This window comes from Microcaecilia unicolor, chromosome 10 (genome assembly GCF_901765095.1).
Source record: "Microcaecilia unicolor chromosome 10, aMicUni1.1, whole genome shotgun sequence".
Lineage (NCBI taxonomy): Eukaryota > Metazoa > Chordata > Amphibia > Gymnophiona > Siphonopidae > Microcaecilia > Microcaecilia unicolor.
The window spans coordinates 61758614-61781008 of record NC_044040.1 but is presented as its reverse complement, the minus strand read 5'-3'; the positions used below and the strand labels follow the sequence as shown (position 1 = coordinate 61781008).

At 41.2% G+C, this 22395-nt stretch overlaps 2 protein-coding genes across 5 annotated transcripts in view; one reads left to right on the top strand and one right to left on the bottom strand.

Annotated features, from left to right (window-relative positions):
* IMMP2L (inner mitochondrial membrane peptidase subunit 2) overlaps nucleotides 1-22395 on the bottom strand; it is a 1132561-nt gene that overhangs the window by 583064 nt on the left and 527102 nt on the right. The gene's annotated exons all lie outside the window — the stretch shown is intronic.
* The window catches only part of LRRN3 (leucine rich repeat neuronal 3), a 57016-nt gene continuing 41753 nt past the window's right edge, over nucleotides 7133-22395 (top strand). Inside the window, exon 1 of the mRNA XM_030217235.1 lies at nucleotides 7133-7389. The gene's annotated coding sequence lies outside the window, so the exon portion shown is untranslated. The remainder of the gene's footprint in view (nucleotides 7390-22395) is intronic.

Sequence of the window (22395 nt, the reverse complement as noted above, 5' to 3'; positions counted from 1 at the left end):
AATATTGCTTTTTTCATTTGCAGCATGTTTTCCTGCTAATTATCTGCTTAGTTCTCTTAATCGTGATATTTGTTTATGTCTTCTTTCCTTTTTCTTTTCTGTCTACAACATAGATTGTTCTTTCTTTCTTTCTTCCTTCCTTGGTTTGATATTGGGAAATTAAGTATTTATATACTGCTTAGACTTAAGTGGTTTACAGTTTCATTTTACAGGTACTGGGTCTGTCCCTAGTGGGCTCACAATCTAAGTAACACATTGTACTACTGTTATACCTGGGGCAACAGAGACTTACAAGGAGCTGCAGAGTGAATTGAACCTGGATCAAGCCCAGTTCCTCTGGTCCACAACCCGATACACTAATCAATAGGCCACACATACAGGGGAAGCCCCTTTTACAAAGCTGCAGTAAGCACTAATGCATGCTTACCACTGGTTAAACAGGTAGTACTGCAGGACACGCTCAGGCGTCCCGTGATAGTTTTCGAAAATGGCGCAAGCTACCCATGTGCTAAAAAATAGATTATATTTTTTTTAGTGAGGGGGCATGTTTGGAGGTAGACAGTAGATGTGCCCTGCACTAATTGGGCAGCACAGGTATATCATTGTGCACTGTCTGATTAGTGCAGGGTTAGTGCGGTAGTCCTTACCATCTAGTAAATAGGTAAAATTGAAGTATAATCCCAGTCTGCTACATATATATCTTTAAAGGCCATCATAAACATCTTATACTGAAACTCCTTGACTATTGACAACCTTTACTAGATTGTAAGATGCCTAGATGGCATATCTGTAAGGGGAAAGGGATTGGGGCTTGATATACCGCCTTTCTGTGGTTTTTGCAACTACATTCAAAACGGTTTACATAGTATATACAGGTGCTTATTTGTACCTGGGGCAATGGAGGGTTAAATGACTTGCCTACAGTCACAAGGAGCTGCAGTGGGAATCGAAACCAGTTCCCCAGGATCAATGTCCGCTGCACTAACCACTAGGCTACTCCTAGTTGTAAATTTTTATAAACTTGATAAACTTCATCAAAATGGGGGCTATATGACACCAAAAGCTTAGACCAGTGAACAACATCCACATGTAAATATTCTGAATGGACAAACATATATGCATGTATAACACTCATGCTCAATGGTGCAGCAACACGTTCAGAGAGTAGGAAACATGTAGATTTCAGCTTCATGGTTGACCTGCACATGGAAAGTGGCAGCATTTTGCACTGGATCCCCATGTAGATTACACCTAAATGTAGTGCTTGCCTGCCATTTGCATATGCCTTCCTGCACTTCCCATGCACATAACATGGTTTACTCTGTGGAGCCATGATGATGAGTTTCCACGCCCCTGTTACACAACATCCTCTAGAAAGCATAAGAATGGCATCCAGGAGGGAGAGAAACGTCTCTGACACAGAAATCAAACTTTCTGGCAAACCCAGAGCTCTCTAATAAGGGTACACTGTTATACTATTATACGATAAAATGAGAAGAACGGTGAAAAAAAGACTTAGAGGAGCAGCTGCGAGGGTCAAAAATTGGCATCAGGCATGGATGCTGTTCAAAAATACCATCCTGGAAGCCCAGGCCAAATATATTCTGTGTATTAAAAAAGGAGGGAGGAAGACCAAACCACAGCCAACATGGTTAAAAAGAGAGGTGAAGGAAGCTATTAGAGCTAAAAGAAAATCCTTCAGAAAATGGAAGAGGGATCAGACTGAAAATAATAAGAAACAGCATAAGGAATGTCAAGTCAAATGCAAAGCGCTGATAAGGAAGGCAAAGAGGGACTTTGAAAAAGGATTGTGCTAGAGGCAAAAACACATAGTAAAAATGTTTTTGGGTATATTAAAAACAAGAAGACAGCAAAAGAATCGGTAGGATCGCTAGATGACCGAGGGGGAAAAGGGGCAATCAAGTAAGACAAAGCCATAGCGGAGAGATTAAATTAATTCTATCCTTTGGTCTGGTGCCAGAAATGGTATTCAAAGCTGACAAGTCGGAGAAACTGAATGAAATCTCTATAAACCTGGTGGATGTAATGGCTCAATTTGACAAACTGAAGAGTAGCAAATCTCCTGGACCGGACAGTATTCATCCCAGAGTACTGACAGAATTGAAAATAAACTTGTGGAACTATTGTTAGTAATATGTAATTTATCTTTAAAATCAAAAATGGTACCAGAAGAATGGAGGGTGGCCAATGTAACGCTGATTTTTAAAAAAGGTTCCAAAGAAGATCCGGGAAATTATAGACCAGTGAGCCTGATGTCAGTGCGGGGCAAAATGGTAGAGACTATTATAAAGAACAAAATTACAGAGCATATTCAAAAGCATGGATTAATGAAACAAAGTCAACATGGATTTAGTGAAGGGAAATCTTGCCTCACCAATCTATTACATTTCTTTGAAGGGGTGAACAAACATGGATAAAGGTGAGTCGATTGATATTCAGGCTTATTTTCGAAAGGAAAAGGGCGCCCATCTTCGGGAGATGGGCGCCCATCTCCTGAGGGCACCCAAATTGGTATAATCAAAAGCCGATTTTGGGTGCTTTCAACTGCACTCCTTCGCGGAGACGAACAAAGTTCATGGGGGCGTGTTGGCACAGTAGCGAAGGCGGGACAGGGGCGGATATGGGAGTGGTTAACAGATGGCCAGCTTCAGGCCATAATGGAAAAAAGAAGGGCGCCCATAGCGAGAATTTAGGTTGCTTTTGTTGGACCCTTTTTTTTAGGTCCAAGACCTAAAAAGGTGCCCGAACTGCCCACATGACCACCGGAGTGAATCAGGGATGACCTCCCTTGACTCCCCCAGTGGTCACTAACCCCTTCCCACCAAAAAAAAGTACTTTAAAAACTTTTTTTCCAGCCTTTAAGCCAGCCTCAAAAGTCATACCCAGCTCCATGACAGCAGTATGCAGGTCCCTGGAGCAGTTTTTAGTGGGTGCAGTGCACTTCAGGCAGGTGGAACCAGGCCCATCCCCCCCTACCTGTTACACTTGTGGTGGTAAATGTGAGCCCTCCAACCCCCCCCCAAAACCCACTGTACCCATATGTAGGTGCCCCCCTTCACCCATAAGGGCTATGGTAATGGTGTAGAGTTGTGGGTAGTGGGTTTGGGGGGAGGATTTGGGGGGCTCAGCACCCAAGGTAAGGAAGCTATGCACCTGGGAGGTATTTTAATGTTTTTTTTTATTTTTTAAAAGTGCCCCCTAGGGTGCCCGGTTGATGTCCTGGCATGTGAGGGGGACCAGTGCATTACGAATCCTGGTCCCTCCCACGACCAAATGCCTTGGAGTTGTTCGTTTTTGAGATGGCCGCCTTCGATTTCCATTATCGCTGAAAACCGATGCCGACCATTTCAAACCCGCCCATCTCTGACATTTGGCTGGGCCCAACCGTATTATCGAAACAAAAGATGGCCGCCCATCTTTTTCGATAATACGGTTGGGACCGCCCCTTCTCGGATCCGTCCACGGAGATGGCCACCCCCTTTCGATTATGCCCCTCAATGTGTATCTGGATTTTCAAAAGGTTTTTTTACAAAGTACCTCAAGAAAGACTCCAGAGGAAATTGGAGAGTCATAGGATAGGAGATAGTGTCCTACTGTGGATTAAAAACTAGTCAAAAGATAGAAAACAGACAGTAGGTATTCAGTATTCTCAATGGAGAAGGGTAGATAGTGGGATTCTCCAGGGGTCTGTGCTGGGACCGCTGCTTTTTAACATATTTATAAATTATCTAGAGATGGGAATAACTAGTGAGGTAATTAAATTTGCTAATGACACAAAGTATTCAAAGTTGTTAAGTCACAAGAGGATTGTGAAAAATTACAAGAGGACCTTACAAGACTGGGAGACTGGACATCTAAATGGCAGATGACGTTTAATGTGAGCAAGTGCAAAGTGATGGAAAAGAGAAACCCAAATTATAGCTACGTAATGCAAGGTTGTATGTTAGGAGTCACCGACCAGGAAAGGGATCTAGGCGTCATCGTTGATGATATGTTGAAACCCTCTGCTCAGTGTGCAGCAGAAGCTAAGAAAGCAAATAGAATGTTAGATATTATTAGGAAAGGAATGGGAAACAAAAATGAAGACATTATAATGCTTTTGTATCATTCCATGGAGCGACCGCACCTCAAATACTGTGTTCAATTCTGGTCACTGCATCTCAAAAAAGATATAGTGGATCTAGAAAAGATACAGAGAAGGGCGATAAAACTCATAAAGGGAATGGGATGACTTCCCTATGAGGAAAAGCTAAAGTGACTAGGGCTCTTCAGCTTGGAGAAAAGACGGCTGAGGAGAGATATGATAGAGGTCTATAAAATACTGAGTGGAGTGGAACGGGTGGTTAGGGTGGTGGACTCTGGTCCTGGGGAACTGAGTTCAATTCCCACCTCAGGCACAGGCAGCTCCTTGTGACTCTGGGCAAGCCACTTAACCCTCCATTGCCCCAGGTACAAATAAGTACCTGTATATGTAAGCCGCATTGAGCCTGCCATGAGTGGGAAAGTGCGGGGTACAAATGTAACAAAAAAAATTGTTTACTCTTTCCAAAAATACTAGGACTAGGGAGCACACAAGGAAGCTACAAAGTAGTAAATTTAAAACAAATCAGAAATTTTGTCTTCACTCAACATGTAATTAAACTCTGGAATTTGTATTAAAAGCAGTTAGCTTAGCGGGGTTTATAAAATGTTTGGATAGGTTCCTAAAGGAAAGGTCCATAAACCATTATTAAAATGGACATGGGGAACATCCACTGCTTACTTCTAGGATAAGCAGCATAAAATGTATCGTACCCATATAGCTGAGAGATGCCACCGGGATAAAAAGAATGATTTTTCTATTAATGGCCATACACTAATTTTTCCATAATGAATTGAAAAAGTAGATTAGGGAAAATTAAAAAATTAAAAAAAACGTATCTCTTGAAAACATAACTGCACCAAAATCCTTATGTTTAAAAGAGATATATTTTTGCTTTTATTTTCCCTAATCTACTTTTTACATTGAATATGGATAATTTATGTATACCCCTGCTTTTGGTGCTAATTAAGTTTGCTGTAACTGACATGTCATGTAACCCAGACAAGACCTAAAGCCATTGTTTCTTAGTCAGAACACAGCACATGTTGTGAATGAGCAGAGTTTTTCCCTGTACTGAATGCTGTTAATCTTTTTGATTTGAAACATATAGGGTATCTGTTTTTTATTGGTTTTTTTTTTAAATCTAACTCTACCATTTACATTCATTTGTTTCACTTTTCCTAGATGTTGATAGTACCCTACCCCGGGTTTTCCACCTTGAGGAAAGTGACACGATTATTCCTCAAGGGTATGTATTAATATTGGAACTGGCTTCCCAGACATTTTATGTTTACTTACTTGTGTGTACATCTATGTCACCATGTATTTGTTGATTTTATTAACTAACTTTATTTATCCATCATTTGATTTGTATGTATATAGTGTATGCATATTTTAATTTATATATCTATGTTTTTATGTTTACTAGTATTGTACCGCCCCTGAAGCAGCCCAGCAAGATGAAACACGGCTGTGTCGGGCACCCTTTTACTCGCATTTTACAATAAAGAGTGCTTGCCTCCATTGCTCCCCAACAGATCAGGGGGGAGCAATGGAGGCAAGAACAATCCCTACTACCTCCTGCCTGTACCAAAATGGCACCAGTTGATCTAGAAAACAAGTGGCCAATGGTCTGCTAGTCCCAGTAGAATGGAAGATGCAGAAGCAGACAGGGTGAGAGATGAATGACAACTTTTATTGTCTCAGGGGTTGGGAAGGCATGGACCAACTCTTGTTTTACTTAATGACTTCACAAGTGGGCCTCCATGCCTGCTAGTGGATTATTTAATTTTATGGGGTCACCACAGGAAATTCCTTCTCTTCAGCCAGTGGGGGTTGGGTCCTCATTGGCCTGCTCCTTTGTGCACTGCCATGGGAAAATCATCTTCACCTGCTGGGAGCAGGTTCCCCATCGGCACATCTAAAACTAGACACTGCAACCATGAGATTTGTTCTACCTAAGTCCTGCAAGATTGATCTCCCTACACAGGAGCTTCCTGCTCCTGTTTAAATATAAGCACAAGATTGTTTGTGCATGTCAATATGCATAGACAACAGACAGACAGATGGATCCTTCCTAACAGGTGCTATTTCTCTAACAATACACAATGAGAAACTTAAAATAAAAGATGTGTGACAATGTTTAAGCTGACGTTTTTGACAGAGTAAATAATAAGATAGAAGTACAGCAAGGAATGACAACTTTTGAAACATTTATAAACAGATTTTTAAATGTATCTAAAGAAATGAATGGGTCCTTGAGTCCATATCAGTAATCCAAGCTGAAGTCACTCCAGCCCGAGACAGAAATAAATTCTGTGGTGAGACCTCCTGAAGCCATACGGATGGCACATCTCTGTTGTGGTAAATTAATTCTAGGAATCAAGTCTGTGGACAGAATTCAGGGTGTTAATAGAGTGTCTATGGTGGACACTCATCCTATGTTTACATCTAACTTTTTAAAGAACTGGAAAAAATTATTTCCTGCCCCCATATCTTTTTTAGGCAATCATAGATTAAAATAATAATAATATAACTAACATCTGGAGGTCAAAATGAATTAATCAACCTCCTTTTGGTTGCCTAAGACATCCTTTTGGTTGTAATAGTACTTCAGATTTGCATATTTTTTTCAATTCATATAGCTTCATTTTAGAATGGCTACCAACATTGCAGGTTCAATATTCTGCTGAATCTCACAAAGAGAATCCTATCTAGGATCTGTGTTTTCAATAAAACACTTGCCAAAACTGCTTTGTAAATTTAAACACCTATGCAGGAATATGAAAAGACTGGTTTCATTTATCTGTACTAAAGCAGCACTGTCACATAACAGACAGCTTCTTTCAGCCAACCAGACTGGAGGAGCTATGAGTGCTACATCTTGGCACTGTGAAGCTATTGGCTTATCTCTGGGGAGTGGAGGGTGTTCAGTTATTAATGACCGCTGAACAGGCAGCACCATGTCAGTGTGACAACTGATCGGGTGAATGATGCACCACTAACCCACCACCAGAGAAACAAGAACGAAAAACGAGCTTGCTGCATCTCCTTGCATTGGATTTTAAACCTCAGAGAGAGCCAGAAGCAAAGCTCTCTGGCAAATGTAAGGGATCCTTACGGGCAGAACACAGCATCCCTCATTTTGCAGGATATATATTTCTATAGCTAGCTAGCTAGATGTTCCTCTTCACAACCGGGCAACAACATAACAGTGTTTGGTTACTAGGGCTAAAGAATTGAAATCCAGACAAGAAACTCTGGTCCCTGAAAACAGCTATTAGTGGGTAAGTTGTTCTTTTTTATTTTTTCTTGTAAGAGCATGCTACTTAAGACTACTTATCCAGTGTTTGCCTTATTTTTAATATAGATCAATGTGCAATAGATTGTGTGAATAAATGTACTTCGGAACAAAATTTAAAATGCAGAAACCTCACGTATCTTCGAATATCTGAACATGTTTACACTTAACAGCACTCTCAATTGTGCACATTCACTGGCTCACAAACAAACAGCAAAGGGGCTTTTTTTTTTTTTGTCTTGTTTTGGATTTTGAAAAAAAAGGTTCATTTTATTGCCAGTGTTTTCAGTGCAATGGTAAATTAAATAGTGGCTCTGTGTTTTGAAGCCACTAAAACACAAGATTCAGGACAGCTTTTCATTTCTTTTTTTTTTTCTCTCCAAAGGGCGTATTAAAGGCAAATGCCATTGTATGTCAGCATCTAAAGCCACCGAGTACAGAAGCATATCACAATCATTATTGAATTTCTGCCAGGCTACGTTTTAAGGACTGTGGTAAATGACTTTTTTAAAGAAAAAAAAATCCCCTTACTAGTCCAAAGGGACACTGCGAATGTCTGTTTGCTAATGCAGTTGGAACTGACACATACTATACGTTAAAAAAAAAAGGGGGGGAGGAAATCACACAAGCCAGAAGAGTTCTATGGATTCACAGTACATTTTCCGTGTGAAAAGAGCTTGATTAGACTAAATAATCACAATATCCCTTTTGTCCATTCTTTCCACAGCATATATTGAAAACGTTTGTTTCTTTTTGTGCATGTTTTCCTCAGCGAACATCTGCTGTGTGTTTGCCCTGCTGTTAAGAATCAGTATTCTCTTCTTTTTCAAGCTTTACAGAATGCTATAGGAAACAAATACAGTTCTGAAAATATCCATAAAACACAAGCCATGCTGGCTTTAACAATACATTCTTCATTGCAAGGCTTTCATTTTTTAAGCAGATAATAAGGCAAACCTTCTGCAGAAGCCCCATCATGCTGAAACCATCTTCAATAGTCTTATCAGTCTTCCAACAGGAGTGGATCATGCATAACAGAAGATTCAATTCAGTGATGGTTTATTTTATTCTCTTCATATCAGTTTAGGTTAGTTTGTTGAGTGTATCTCCAATAAGTACATTAACGTAAATGCTATAAACTCACAGAGACGTGGAATTTTGTGGTTATAATTACAAGTAAGACCATTCTTGCCATTATTTCTACAGAAAAAGTTCTATCCCCCCTCTTTGACAAGAAGATTAATGGCATAAAGAATGCATGGTAGCTCTGCTAGCAATGCAATTCTTTGTATCAATTGTACATTCCAGAGTTTGCGTTCGTTTTCTGGTTTATATAGTATATAGAAAAATCGACAGATAACCAATCAAACTTTGCTACGTCCCTACAAGCTGGTAAGCTTAACAACATGCACGGTATAACGTCAATTAATTCAGGTGACCTTTCTAAATGACGACAATAAAGCAATTTTGACAGTATGCCACAGTATTCGATTTTCCCTCTGTAAAATGAATGAGTCCAAGAATACGTTTGCTTCTTACAGTGAAAAATACACGATGCCGAAGCTTTAGCTACTAATATTGACAAGATAAGCTGCAAATGTTCAAACAGTAAATGCACAGTAGGAAATAAAATAGACCGATTAAATCATACATGCTTCTTTTTTCCTGGATCTATCTTAGGCAGCTGCAACTGACTGGCTTGTACTTCTTCAATCAGATTGCAGCAATGAAAGTATCAATTAACTGTATACATAACTCATCCATTCTAATTTGATTAATAAACTTCTGCAGCATGGACATTCTCAAGGCCCTCTCAGAAAATGAACGCTGCCTTCCTTATGGCCAGAACATAATTTGTTGTCAGTGTGCATTTTCAATTAACTCATCTTGAAACTGGAGGCTTGCTTGTATACTCTCTTATATTTTCAAACGCAGTTTAAAAGCTATACTGATTTTAAACTAATGTAAGAATGTTATTTAAACCGTTTGAAAAGATGAGGACAAAATATGTGCTTTTATGATTGGAGGTTTTTTCAGTAGAGTAGGGATTTTGGTACTTAACCTTGTGGAACTACACAAATACTGTAAGTTTGGTACATCCATTCCGAGCTACGTATTCATAGTGAAAAATCAACCCAGATATTTTGTACTGGTTAACACTGTTAAAGTGCACCCTATATTTGCTGGATACTAAATACTGGATTACCATACAGAGGTGGCTCTTCTGAGAGAATAATAGCTGCAGTTATATGGCATGCACTGAAAAGCAATGTTACTTCAGGGGAGGGCAGTAATGAGAGGTTATCACAGTATTAACAGCTTCTACTCAACCTCTAAAAGGCTATGCCACACACTGAATCTTATTTAAGCTAGGGTTAGTCACAAAAACTACCAAGGAGACTTCTGTTTTATGCTGTTAAGATGTTTGCTGTCACTTTAAATGCAGTATTTAGAAATGAAAAGCCAGAGTTTCATTGTTCATTCAGCAGCTGTTTGCACTCATTACTGTAGTAAGTAAGATAAGCAACTGAAAACAAACAATTTAGCACAAGATAAGCGTTATGTCACTGCAATAAGGAAAACCCCCAATGACAGACAATACTAAATTATTTCATTTCTTATGTGAATACATTTTCACCAGCTCCAGATGTGCTAATATTGTGTAGCTAAACAACTAAAAACATTACAAGTTCAGTAATGCATGTTACTAAGGTGGTAAACTGAAAGCATCCAGATAATGATCAGCGACTATTCCCTTATGTATATTTTGTGCACTGTCACAGACCAACCTCTTATTTTCAACATATTCAGAACTTGTATCAGAGCAGCAGGCAATGGACTGCACTAGGTTATTCCTCAAAAACGGACACAAATCGCTTAAGAATAATTATTCCACAAAACATTCATGACCTGGCACTTAAAAAAAAATTATTGATGCTACATCTTCTATGGCCAATAAACAAACCTTTCATCGATCTGTATAGTACAAAGAGATTAAAATACATACTTCCTCCAAATAGGCCACATTAAACCATAGATACAGACACAGAGGTCCTTTTAATATAATAAGCTATGGTAAGTATTAGTGCATGCTTACCACAGCTTAAAACGGCTTACTGTGGGAGGTCCTGCGATATGTGTGAGATAAGTGCATGCAAATTGTACACTATCAAATATTTCCAGTTTTATGGCAGAAGGGGCGTGTTGGGGTAGGTCAACACTGATCAGTTAGCGCACTACACGCTCACTGATTAGCATGGGAGTCCTTGCTGCCTACAAAATATGTGTGGGTAAGTGCTCATGTGCTAATTTGTTTTAATGGCCATGCGCTAATGGTAATATTAGCATGCAGCCATTAATTGTTTTTAATGGGATATCAGCCATTTTACTAGTGTGGTAGAAAATGGCCTTAGTGAGTGGGACATGGGGGTTCAAAGGCCACGTTTTCCTGCACCATTGTGAAAGGACCCCATATGCATGAAACAGTAAACTCAACTAGAAACCTCAACGTTCACCTAAATTAAAAGGATCCTCCTACTTGAATGTGAGAGCAAACTGTACTGGCAGATGTCCTTAAAGTAGTCAATAAGCCCCTAACTATATAAAAGTTGACAAAAATTGTGCATGGAAATTTGGGAATGCGCCCAATTTGTGTGTGCAATTTAATTAAATAGCAAGCTAATTAGCATCAATAATTGGCTTGACAAGCAATTATAGGCACTAATTAAATGTAATTGCACTTTTCATGCTTCAGATTTATGTGTGAAATGAAAAAGGGGGCACAGAATTGGGAGGGACAATGGGCGGAACAGGGTTGTTCCTAAAATTAATGCATCTTGTTATAGGATAGTTGTACATTTGCAGCCGATCACACCTAAAATTAAGTGTGATTCCCAGAAATGCTATTCTATAAGCCATGCCTAATTTTACATGAAGCTTATAGAACAGCACTTTTTTATGCCATATATATCGAATCTAGCCCTAAATATATTAGTAGTAGTAAAACAAATCAATATTTACTCTCTATCATGCAAGAAACAATACAGTCTATATTTCCATAACTCACATGGGCACAAACATTTGATTGCTATTATGACAATGAATGATTAGACTAAGAATGTCCCTAGATATTTCTTTTTATTAACTTTAGATAAATATATTTTTGGATAAATTCAACCGAGGTCAATTACAACCCTGCAAAGATTAAAGAAGCTACATTATATAAGTTATGTTATCTGCTCCCAATGCTATTCCATCCTGATAGCTAGAGATCCCTGGTTGTCAAAAGAAATTAATGTATTCTACACTTTCATCTTAGCTGTAATTTCCAAGCATCCAAGCTTGGTTCGAGAATATCTGATTGTACAGCAGCAGCTACCATACTTGTAGGAGGAAACCAAGTCTAAATTTGTCAACCTCTAAAGAAGCAAGTCTCCAGAATCTATTAGAGATTATCTTTGTATACTTTCATGCAGGTAACAATAACACATGCATCACATTCATAGCATTCAGCAGCTCAAAAACTCCAGGAATACTTGTGAACCTGCATATTATATTCAGAATAATATTTTTTAATGATATGCATAAAAGCAGTCACCTAGCAACACCAAGAGTCTGGTTGCTATTCCTTTTGTGTGTTGCCATTTTACTGTAATTTTAAAAAAAAAAAAAAGCTAACCAGATGAAAAAAAAATAATTAAAAGGATATTGTTGTTCATATTGTATTAAATAGTATATTACATAGAAAGAACTAACTTTATACATCTGCATAATACTTGTACTTTTCACTGCTATAAAGAGTGATTGACCAAGTAGCAAGTTGTGAATGGACTTAAGGTTTTTTGGCAGACTATTAGCTTTTGCCTTCCTCAGGGGTCCTTTTATGAAGCTGCATCAAAAGGGGGCCTGAGCTGGCATCAGTGTGTGGTTCTGATGCGTGCCGAGAACTTATTTTACCGCAGTGGGTAAAAAGCAGGTTTCCCTTTTCTTAAAGAAATGGCCATGTGACACGTGAACCACTTGCCCCGTGGAGAGCACTTACCACCACCCATTGAGGTGGCGGTAAGGATTCCTGCGCTAACCCGGTGGTCACTGGGCAGCATGCTGCACTGCCCGATTACTGCCGGGTACACACCAGCGCTACAAAAATTGACATACTTTTGCAGTGCTGGAAATGGCGCATGCTGAGGGAGGGAACTACTGCCGGGCTGCTGCGGTAGCGAGGCGGTACTTCCCTTTTAGCGAGTGGTAAGCCTGTTTTGGGCTTACCGTCGCTTCATAAAACAGCACCTCAGTCACTTAACTACTCCTCCCCCCCCCTCCCCGGTTAAGGCTGGTACTCATTTACCAGAATTCCAGAATCTTGCCATTCTTTGGGGTTCTACATGGAATGTTGCTACTCTTTGAGATTCTGCATGGAATCTTGTCACTCTTTTGAATTCCAGAATCTTGCTATTCTTTGGGGTTCTACATGGAATGTTGCTACTCTTTGAGATTCTGCATGGAATCTTGTCACTCTTTTGAATTCCAGAATCTTGCTATTCTTTGGGGTTCTACATGGAATGTTGCCACGATTTGGGTTTCTGCCATGTACTTGTGACCTGGCTTGGCCACTGTTTGGAAAATAGGATACTGGGCTAGATGGACCATTGGTCTGACCCCGTATGGCTACTCTTATATATTCTTATATACCAACCAAAACTGGATGGATGGAGCAAGTGATTTATTTGTTCACTGTCTCTTTCTTCATTGGGATCCCTTCAAGAACTGTGACAAAATTTTTTTCAACTGTTTAAACTATAAACTTTAGGGGCCCTTTTACTAAACCGTGTAGATGCCTATGTGCGCTCAATGTGCGTCAATTTTGAGTTACTGCCCGGCTACTGCGTGGCCTTTGTGGTAATTTCACGAAATATTTTTATTTTCTGGTGCCTGGGCAGTAATTGGCTTTTTACGTGCATAGAACATTACTGCCTGGTTAACGCGTGAGACCTTACCACTAGGTCAATGGCTGATAAGGTGTCAGACCCAAAATGTACGGGTGGCAATTTACATTTTGCTGCACGTCCATTTTCGTCAAAAATTTTAAAAAGGCATTTTTTTAGAGGTGCGCTGAAAAATGATTCTGAGCGCACCCAAAACACGCGTCTACACTACCGCAGGCCATTTTTCAGCGCACCTTAGTAAAAGGGCCCCTTAGATTTCCATATAAAACACTCCCTATGGCAATTTCTTTTACTTTTAGAAACTATGAACAATCCGCAGCCTAACTGTGCCAGGTTCTTCATTCTATTGTGTGCACAAATTGAGTGCCATATATAGAATTAGAGCAATAATAACTATTTCTAAAGTAGGAGGATTTAACTTCCTGTTAAAAAAACAAACAAAAAAACAGAACTTCCACCCAACTGTAATCTACTTTGGCTTTGCCATAATGACTCTAGAGATTTGAAACTGATGTGCCATGGGACACCATTATAAAATCGTCATAGTCTTTTCTTCCACTTTGATTTGGACAACATAGAAAACAAATCTATGGCCAACAGTGATAAAGCAATTCTTATACCAGAGGCCTAATTTAACAACTTCACTGGCAACCTTATATCAACCATAAATATTTTGGTAGAATTCCATGGGTAGTAGTCTGACTTTGCACCTATGGGGAAAGGGAGGGAAGGGGATGGGGGTTGACTGTTGAATTATCAGTGTTTTGTGGATTTGCTGAACTTTATTCCTGTATTGCTTACTGTAAAAACAAAAAATCATTTCTATAAACATATTGGTATAATAATAAAAAACAACAACATTATATCAACCAGCAGGTGTCATTATAAATAAATACTTACTTCCTGCTGTAATACTAGAGTATTATCTATCCCAAAAGTTTTAAGAGCAAGTAAGTACCTGTGGGCCACTTCTTCAGCGGTGATGTAAAATGCAGCCAGGGAAGAAATCTCTGACTTCTCATTTACAACTTTTGAAGAAATAATATAGCCAACAGAGGGACCCTTTTACAAAGCTGCAGCAAAAGGGGGCCGGCGCTAGCGTTTAGTGCCATCTGATTTTTCGCATGAGCTAAGGACGCTAGCGCACCTTAGCAAAAGACCTCCTAAGTGTAACACACTCCTGACAAATGGTTCCACATCCCCTCGCCACCCATGCCACACCCCCGAGGGCAAAAAGCTGAAAAATGCAATAGTGCGTGTTTTAACGTGCAGAGACAGGCAAACTACGGCAAAACCCCTTAATACAATCATGTGATAGCCTGTTTCTGTAATGCCACATGTTAAGGGCTGCTTTTTGACTTTTTTTTTAAGCAGCACAAATTAGTTAGAATTCTTTGATTTTAAAATGAAAAATAGCACAGGGATATGACCTTTCAAGATGAATGCTAATTATTATGTGAATTTGTGACTCTGACTCAGAAATACAACCTAACATCATGTATCATAGTATGTCTACTTATAATATAAATTTGCCCACTATACTTAGAATTAATGCAAGCAAAAAAAAAAAAAAAAAACCACACCAACTCACACACACACATCCCACAAAACCTCTCAAAGGATACATTAGTACAAAATGTTAGGAGCCAAATGCATGGCTTTGCAGAATTATGGCACAGAATTACTGACATGGCACAGTTCCCTTTATTGAATTTTGTATTGAATACTATACTGATTATGATTGTCTACCACATTTATAAAAACCCATCATAGGAACAGACTGTTTCAATATAGTTAGGCACAGTCTGAACAAATGCATAACATTACAAGGGGGTCCTTTTTTTCTAATGTGCGCTGAAAAATGTCCTTTGCTGTTCTAGGCACGTGCATTGGACGCACAAAGGTCCATTTTTCAGAGCGCCTGCAATAAAGGCCTTTTTGGGTGGGGCTGAAAATGGACGTGCGGCAAAATAAAAATTGGCGCACATCCATTTTGGGCCTGAGACCTTACCACCACCCATTGACTTAGCAGTAAGGTCCCAGACATTAACCGGGCGGTAATAGTCAGCGCACGTACACTGCTGATTACCACCCAGTTAATGCCACGCGGTAGAAAATAAAAAATATTTTTGGACGTACGTAAAAAATGGAATTACTGCCCGAGGTTTGCGGTAGCCGGGGGTTAGTTACGAATTGACATGTGTTGCCTATGTGCCTTAGTAAAAGGGCCCCATGGTTTGTAATCTCAGAAAAGTAATTATTTATTTATTTAAGAACATTTGTATCCCACATATTCCCAACATAGCAGGCTCTATATGGCTAACAACATTTATGGAAGGAACAACATAATAATACAATGGCGGAATAGAGAGCAAGGAACTTTTAGGGGGGGAGAAGACAACAGGGAGGACAAATGCGGGACAGCAGGGAATTAAATAGCAGAGGAGTAGGTTTTTTCACATAGGTAAGTTTTGAGAAATTTCTTGAATTGAATATGGTCGGTAGTCTCTTTTAACGCTGGAGGCAGAGCATTCCAGTAACGAGGACTCATGAAGCAGAAAGAGGAGGCGAAGAGCAATTTATATCTTAGATTCTTGCAGTTAGGATAGTGGAGATTAAGATAAGTATGTGATGGTTTTCTGGAGTTTCTGGGAGGGAGGTCAATCAAGCTGAACATATAACCCGGAGCATCCCCGTATATGATCTTGTGGGTTAGTGCACAAATTTTGAATTCAGTACGTTCTTTTAATGGGAGCCAGTGGAGCTTCTCTCTTAAGGGTTTAGATGACTCAAACCGAGATTTGCCAAAGAGCAATCTGGCCACCGTGTTTTGCGCCGTCTGGAGTTTCCGTCTGGTGTATTCTTTGCATCCAGTGTAAATCCCATTTCAGTAGTCAAAATGGCTCAATACTAGAGTTGGTTAGAGTCCAGAATAGGTCAAACGGAAGGAACTACTTGTCATGTTTCAGTGACCGCATGGAGAGGAACATTCTTTTTGTGATAGACAAAGGTCAAGGGATAGGTGGGAATCCAGAATGACCTCAAGTAGCTTCAAATTATCTGCGATGGTGATGGAGTAGTCCGGAGCAGGAACCATGCCTGGGGGGGATTTATTGAACGGGGAGGAGAGAACGATGCATTGGGTTTTAAATATGACCTGTTTACTAGCCTAGATATAGAACAAAATTTTAAAAATCCTGTTTCAGCATTCTTTGATATCTACAATATTTAAATCCTTCTGTGCCATAGACCGCACTTCCAAAAAACACTGTACTAATTCTTTTAAAATATATGTATTAGACGCATTCACAATGTATTAACAATATCCCCAGAGTCTTCTGCTGAATGATTCGCTCTATACATCATATACTCCCTGTGGGCCTGATTTACAAAGTATTTTCTCTTATACTGTTTCTCTGGAAATAACTGAGGCCAAGTTTCACAAAAAATTGAAGTCTCTAAAAAAAATTTTTTTTCTGAAAAAAAAAACAGTTGAAAGATTAAATGAAATTTCAAACACAGCAAATATTTTCCAGGAAATTCAACCATGTATTTTAAAGCAAAATGACTATTAAAGCCATATTGCATTAAGAGGTCTTCCATGGCATGTTCAACAAATTACAAATATCATCATATACAGATTTACGTATTTCAGTTAGTGAAAAGTCACCCATTGGGACATTCTTCAATAAGCCAATTTTTCTATTGCTTACTCACAGATTACTTCAAAGAACTAAACATCATCAAAGGGAATATTTTCATGAAATATCATCAAGAGGGAAAACAAATCACATTTCAGTGAGACATGCTGCTATTAACTAGGCGGCCCTTTTACTAAAGGCTTGCTGCGTGGCAATCCGAAACTACTGCTGGGCTACCGAAGGAGCCTGGTGGTAGTTCCCACCTGCCCGGTTACCGCTTGGTTAGTGCAGGAGCAGGGGAGACAAAATTCCCCGGGCCCAGGCCTCCAAGGGGGGCCCGGCGCCGCAGTCCCCCCTCCACCCGCCCCCCTCCGTCCACCACCGGGCCGGGCCCCCCTGAATTCAAATCATAGCGCCTCACCTTGACCTCGCTCTGTGTGAAAGAAGCGCAGCAGCGGCAGTCTGCAGATCTCCTCCCTTTGGGTCTTCCCTCCCTGTGTCCCACCCTCGTCTGACGTAAGTTGCACGAGGGCAGGACACGGGGAGGGAAGGCCCGAAAGGAGGCGATCTGTAGACTGCCGCGCTTCTTTCACACGGAGCGAGGTCAAGGTGAGGCGCTATGATTTGAATTCAGGGGGGCCCAGCCCGGTGGTGGACGGAGGGGGGTGGCGACCTCGGGAAGGCAGGGCTCCCCCCCCAAAGTGGTCACACAGCAAGTGGTTTACTTACAGCACGTCCATTTCTTTCCCGAAAAAAAGACAGCCTTTTACCCGCTGCGATAAAAGGAGGCCTCAGTTTGCATCAAAACCACAAGCTGATGCCAGTGCAGGCCCCATTTTACCGCAGCTTAGTAAAATGACTACCTAGGACTATTAAAAACAGCTCAAATTGCTTTATGTATAATTGTGCCCTTAAAAAAAATCTAGCTGAAGAGACTTGTAACTATATGTTAGACCTTATTGTAACCAAGGGGTCCTTTTATAAAGCTGCGGTAAAAAGTGGCCTGTGGTACTGTGGGTGCATCTTTTAGATGTGCGCTGGGCCATTTTTTACCACGACTGGAAAAAAGGCAATTTTTAATGGGCCGGGAAATGGGCCTGCGCTAATATTAAAACTAGCGCACGCCTATTTATGGTCTGAGCCCTTACCACCTCATATTGACCTAGCAGTAAGGGCTCATGCAATAATCATGCAGCACGCTCCAACGTGAGCACACTGTCGGTTAAAATCAGGAACCCCCCCCCCCCCCATGCAATAGAAAATTGAAAATTATTTTGTACTGCAGGATTTACCACCTCACAAACACCATTATTCTAGCATCCCGGAAGCACTGGGCCTCAAAGCAGCCGTGGCCTAATACTCTCAGGTTGGAGGCTAAAAGGGCTATTGTCATTCCCCCCCACCTCCAATGACATCCCCCGATCAAGTCCACAACCCGTGATGAGATCCCCCTTCCCCTGTCAAAGGGACCTCACCATCTTCTTGGGCCTACCAGCCAGTACCTTGTGGTCCAGTGGTCTTCAAGTAGGAACGATCCCGTCTCTCCTGCCCTGCCAGTGCCATCTCCAAAATGGTGCCCCTAGTGGTAGTCTCACACTACCACCATTAGTGATTTCTGTATAAGGTAGGAGATTGATCGGGGAGTAGGGGTCTTGATCGGGGAGGTCAGTGAATGTTATCAGATGATTTGGGGGGGAGGGGAATTGCACTTGCCCCTTTAGGCTCTGGCCCAGGAGCATCAGGCCATGGCTTTCAGGCTCGATGTTACCAGCATGGTAAAATAACACAAACGTTTGGCTGCGGTTATTTTACCATTATTTTATGCCCAGAACAAAGTCATGTTCTGATTTTTACATAGTAATGTTGCTTTACCTACATTCATATGTTTTATATCTCATTACTGTAACCCAAGGTGACCTAAATATCACTACAAGATAAGGTGCATTAGATCCCTTTAAGTTGCATTAAGGGGCAAATAACATGACTAACCCAGCTTCATAACTTCCCCCTCACAATCTAAGTTTTGTATCTGGAGCAATGCAGTGTTAAGTGGCTTGCCCAGGGTCACAAGGAGCTGCAGTGGGAACTGAAAACAGATCCCCTGGTTCTCAATCCACTGCGCTAACCATTAGGCTATGTGGAGAGGCATAATCGAAAGGGACGCCAAGTTTTGCTGAGGACATCCTCACAAAACGTCCAGGTGGAGGGGCAGGAAAACCCGTATTATCGAAACAAGATGGACATCCATCTTTCGTTTCGATAATACGGTCGGGGACACCCAAATCTTGACATTTAGGTCGTCTTTAGAGATGGCCGTCCCTAGACTTGGTCGTTTCTGATTTTCGGCGATAATGGAAACCAAGGACGCCTATCTCAGAAACGACCAAATGCAAGCCTTTTGGTCGTTGGAGGAGCCAGCATTCATAGTGCACTGGTCCCACTCACATGCCAGGACACCAACTGGGCACCCTAGGGGGCACTGCAGTGGACTTCAGAAATTGCTCCCAGGTACATAGCTCCCTTACCTTGTGTGCTGAGCCCCCAAACCCCCCCCCCCCCCAAAACCCACTACTCCCAACTGTACACCACTACCATAGCCCTTACGGGTGAAGGGGGCCACCTAGATGTGGGTATAGTGGGTTTCTGGTGGGTTTTGGAGGGCTCACATTTACCACCACAAGTTTAAGAGGTAGGGGGGATGGGTCTGGGTCTGCCTGCCTGAAGTTAGTGACCACTGGGGGAGTAAGGGGAAATGATCCTCGATTCTCTCTGGTGGTCATCTGGTCAGTTCAGGCACCTTTGTGTGGCTTGGACATAAGAAAAACAGGACCAGGTAAAGTTGTCCAAGTGCTCGTCAGGGACGCCCTTTTTTCCCATTATGGGTCGAGGACGCCCATGTGTTTGTTAGGCACGCCCAAGTCCCGCCTTCGCTATGCCTCCAACTTGCCCCTGTGAAATTTGGTCATCCCTGTGATGGAAAGCAGTTGGGGATGACCAAAATCAGCTTTCGATTATGATGATTTGGGTGACCCTGTGAGATGGATGCCCATCTTCCGATTTGTGTCGAAAGATGGGCGTCCTTCTCTTTTGAAAATGAGCCTGTAAGTGTAACTAAGTGGTCAGATTGCTCTTTTACTTGTATTGTTGTCATCATGAGGGACTTGAGTTCCACCATCTTTTTCTTATCAGCTTCCATTCCTCCTCCTTTTACTGGCATCTCTTTTTACAGATCCATAGCTTTCCTCACATCTTACAGTTTCTTGCCCCTCCACTCCACTTTCCTCTCTCCTACCCTTCCAGTTCTTTTGTTTATCCCCCATTCTTCTTCCTCTTCCTCCTCCAATTTACTGCATCTCTACATCATCTCTCACCACTATGCCTTTCCAGTTTTTATCCCTTGCTTCCAGATCCCCATGTCCTGTTTCCCTAGTATTTGTCCCACTTTTTATCCACCTTATGCAGCATCTGCTCACTTCTTTTTACCTCCCTTCCCCAGCATCCATTCTACCATATGCTCCCCCCCCATTTTGTTTGCAACTGCCCTGCCTTTCTCATATAATCTAAATGAATGGTAAGAGGTGAACTCCCAACTGCCAACCACCATATAGGAGTATTTTTATAACTGATTGCTTCGGTTTGGAGATGAAACGTCCAAAATCTGAATAGCAAAGAAGGTCATTTTCAAACAAGAAAAATGTCTATCTTTTGTTTTTGAAAATAGAAGGTTTTGTGATTAGGCCGTTTTATTTTTTGATCCACTTTTGAAACAAAAACGTCCAAGTGGAAAAGGCACAAAATCAAGCCATTGGGATGTAGGAGAAGCCAGCATTTTTAGTACACTGGTCCTGACATCTCAGGAAAGCAATAGAGCACCCTAGGGGGCACTGCAGTGGACTTCATAAAATGCTCTCAGATACACATCTGGCCATTACTCTCTTACCATGTCTGCTGAGCCCCCCAAAAAACCCACTACCCCCAACAGGTGAAGGGGGCACATATATGTGGGTACAGTGGGTTTCTGGTGAGTTTTGGAGGGCTCACAGTTTCCTCCACAAGTGTAACAGGTAGGGAGAGGTATGGGCCTGGGTCCACCTTTCCGCAGTGCATTGCACCCACCACTAGACTACTCCAGGGACCTGCATGCTGTTCTAATGGACCTGAGTATAATATCTGAGGCTGGCATAGAGGCAGGCAAGCAATGTTTTTCATCACATTTTTTGGGGGTGGGAGGAGGTTAATCACCACTGGGGAAATAAGGAGAGGTCATCCCTGATTCCCTCCAGTGGTCATCTGGTTATTTAGGGCACCTTTTTGTGCCTTATAAAAACAAGTCTAGTTCAAATGTCTTAGTTTGGACATTTTTGTTTTGTTCCATTATGGCTGAAAAATGTCAGTCTCAGGAACGCCCATGTCCCGCCCTTGATACGCCCCCTTGAGATTTGGACGCACTTCTGACGGACTTCAAAGAAAAACGTCTAAAAATAGATTTTGAAAATAATGATTTGGACATTTTTGTGAGAAAAATGTCCAAATGCTGCTTTATGCCACGTTTTTCTGTTTTGAAAATGAGCCCATATGTGACTTAATAAAATACTAGCACAAATCCTACAGATATCGTGCCTATGATGAAGGCATAGAAATTACACCTGTTTGAGAGCAGGTGAAAATTTTAGCACACACTTTACTCCCATAAAGCAGGACTCTCCTCACACTCCACCTTAACTCGTCCCCTGAGCATGCCTACTGTAAAAGTATGCGCCAGCTTCCACTGTGCATAGTTTTACACATGACCTAATTTTATAAGAGCCCATTTATGTGCCTAAAACAGTATTTTAAGCACACACATGCTTTACACAATTACCATTAGGAGTTACAGACCAAGAAAGGGATCTGGGTGTCGTCGTCGATAATACACTGAAACCTTCTGCTCAGTGTGCTGCTGCGGCTAGGAAAGCAAACAGAATGTTGGGTATTATTAGGAAAGTTATGGAAAACAGGTGTGAGGATGTCATAATGCCGTTATATCGCTCCATGGTGCGATCGCAACTTGAGTATTGTGTTCAATTCTGGTTGCCGCATCTCAAGAAAGATATAGCAGAATTGGAAAAGGTGCAGCAAAGGGCAACTAAAATGATAGCGGGGATGGGACGACTTCCCTATGAAGAAAGACTAAGGAGGCTAGGGCTCTTCAGCTTGGAGAAGAGACGGCTGAGGGGAGACATGATAGAGATATAAAATAATGAGTGGAGTGGAACAGGTGGATGTGAAGCGTCTGTTCACGCTTTCCAAAAATACTAGGACTAGGGGGGCATGTGATGAAACTACAGTGTAGTAAATTTAAAACAAATTGGAGAAAATGTTTCTTCACCCAACGCATAATTAAACTCTGGAATTCGTTGCCGGAGA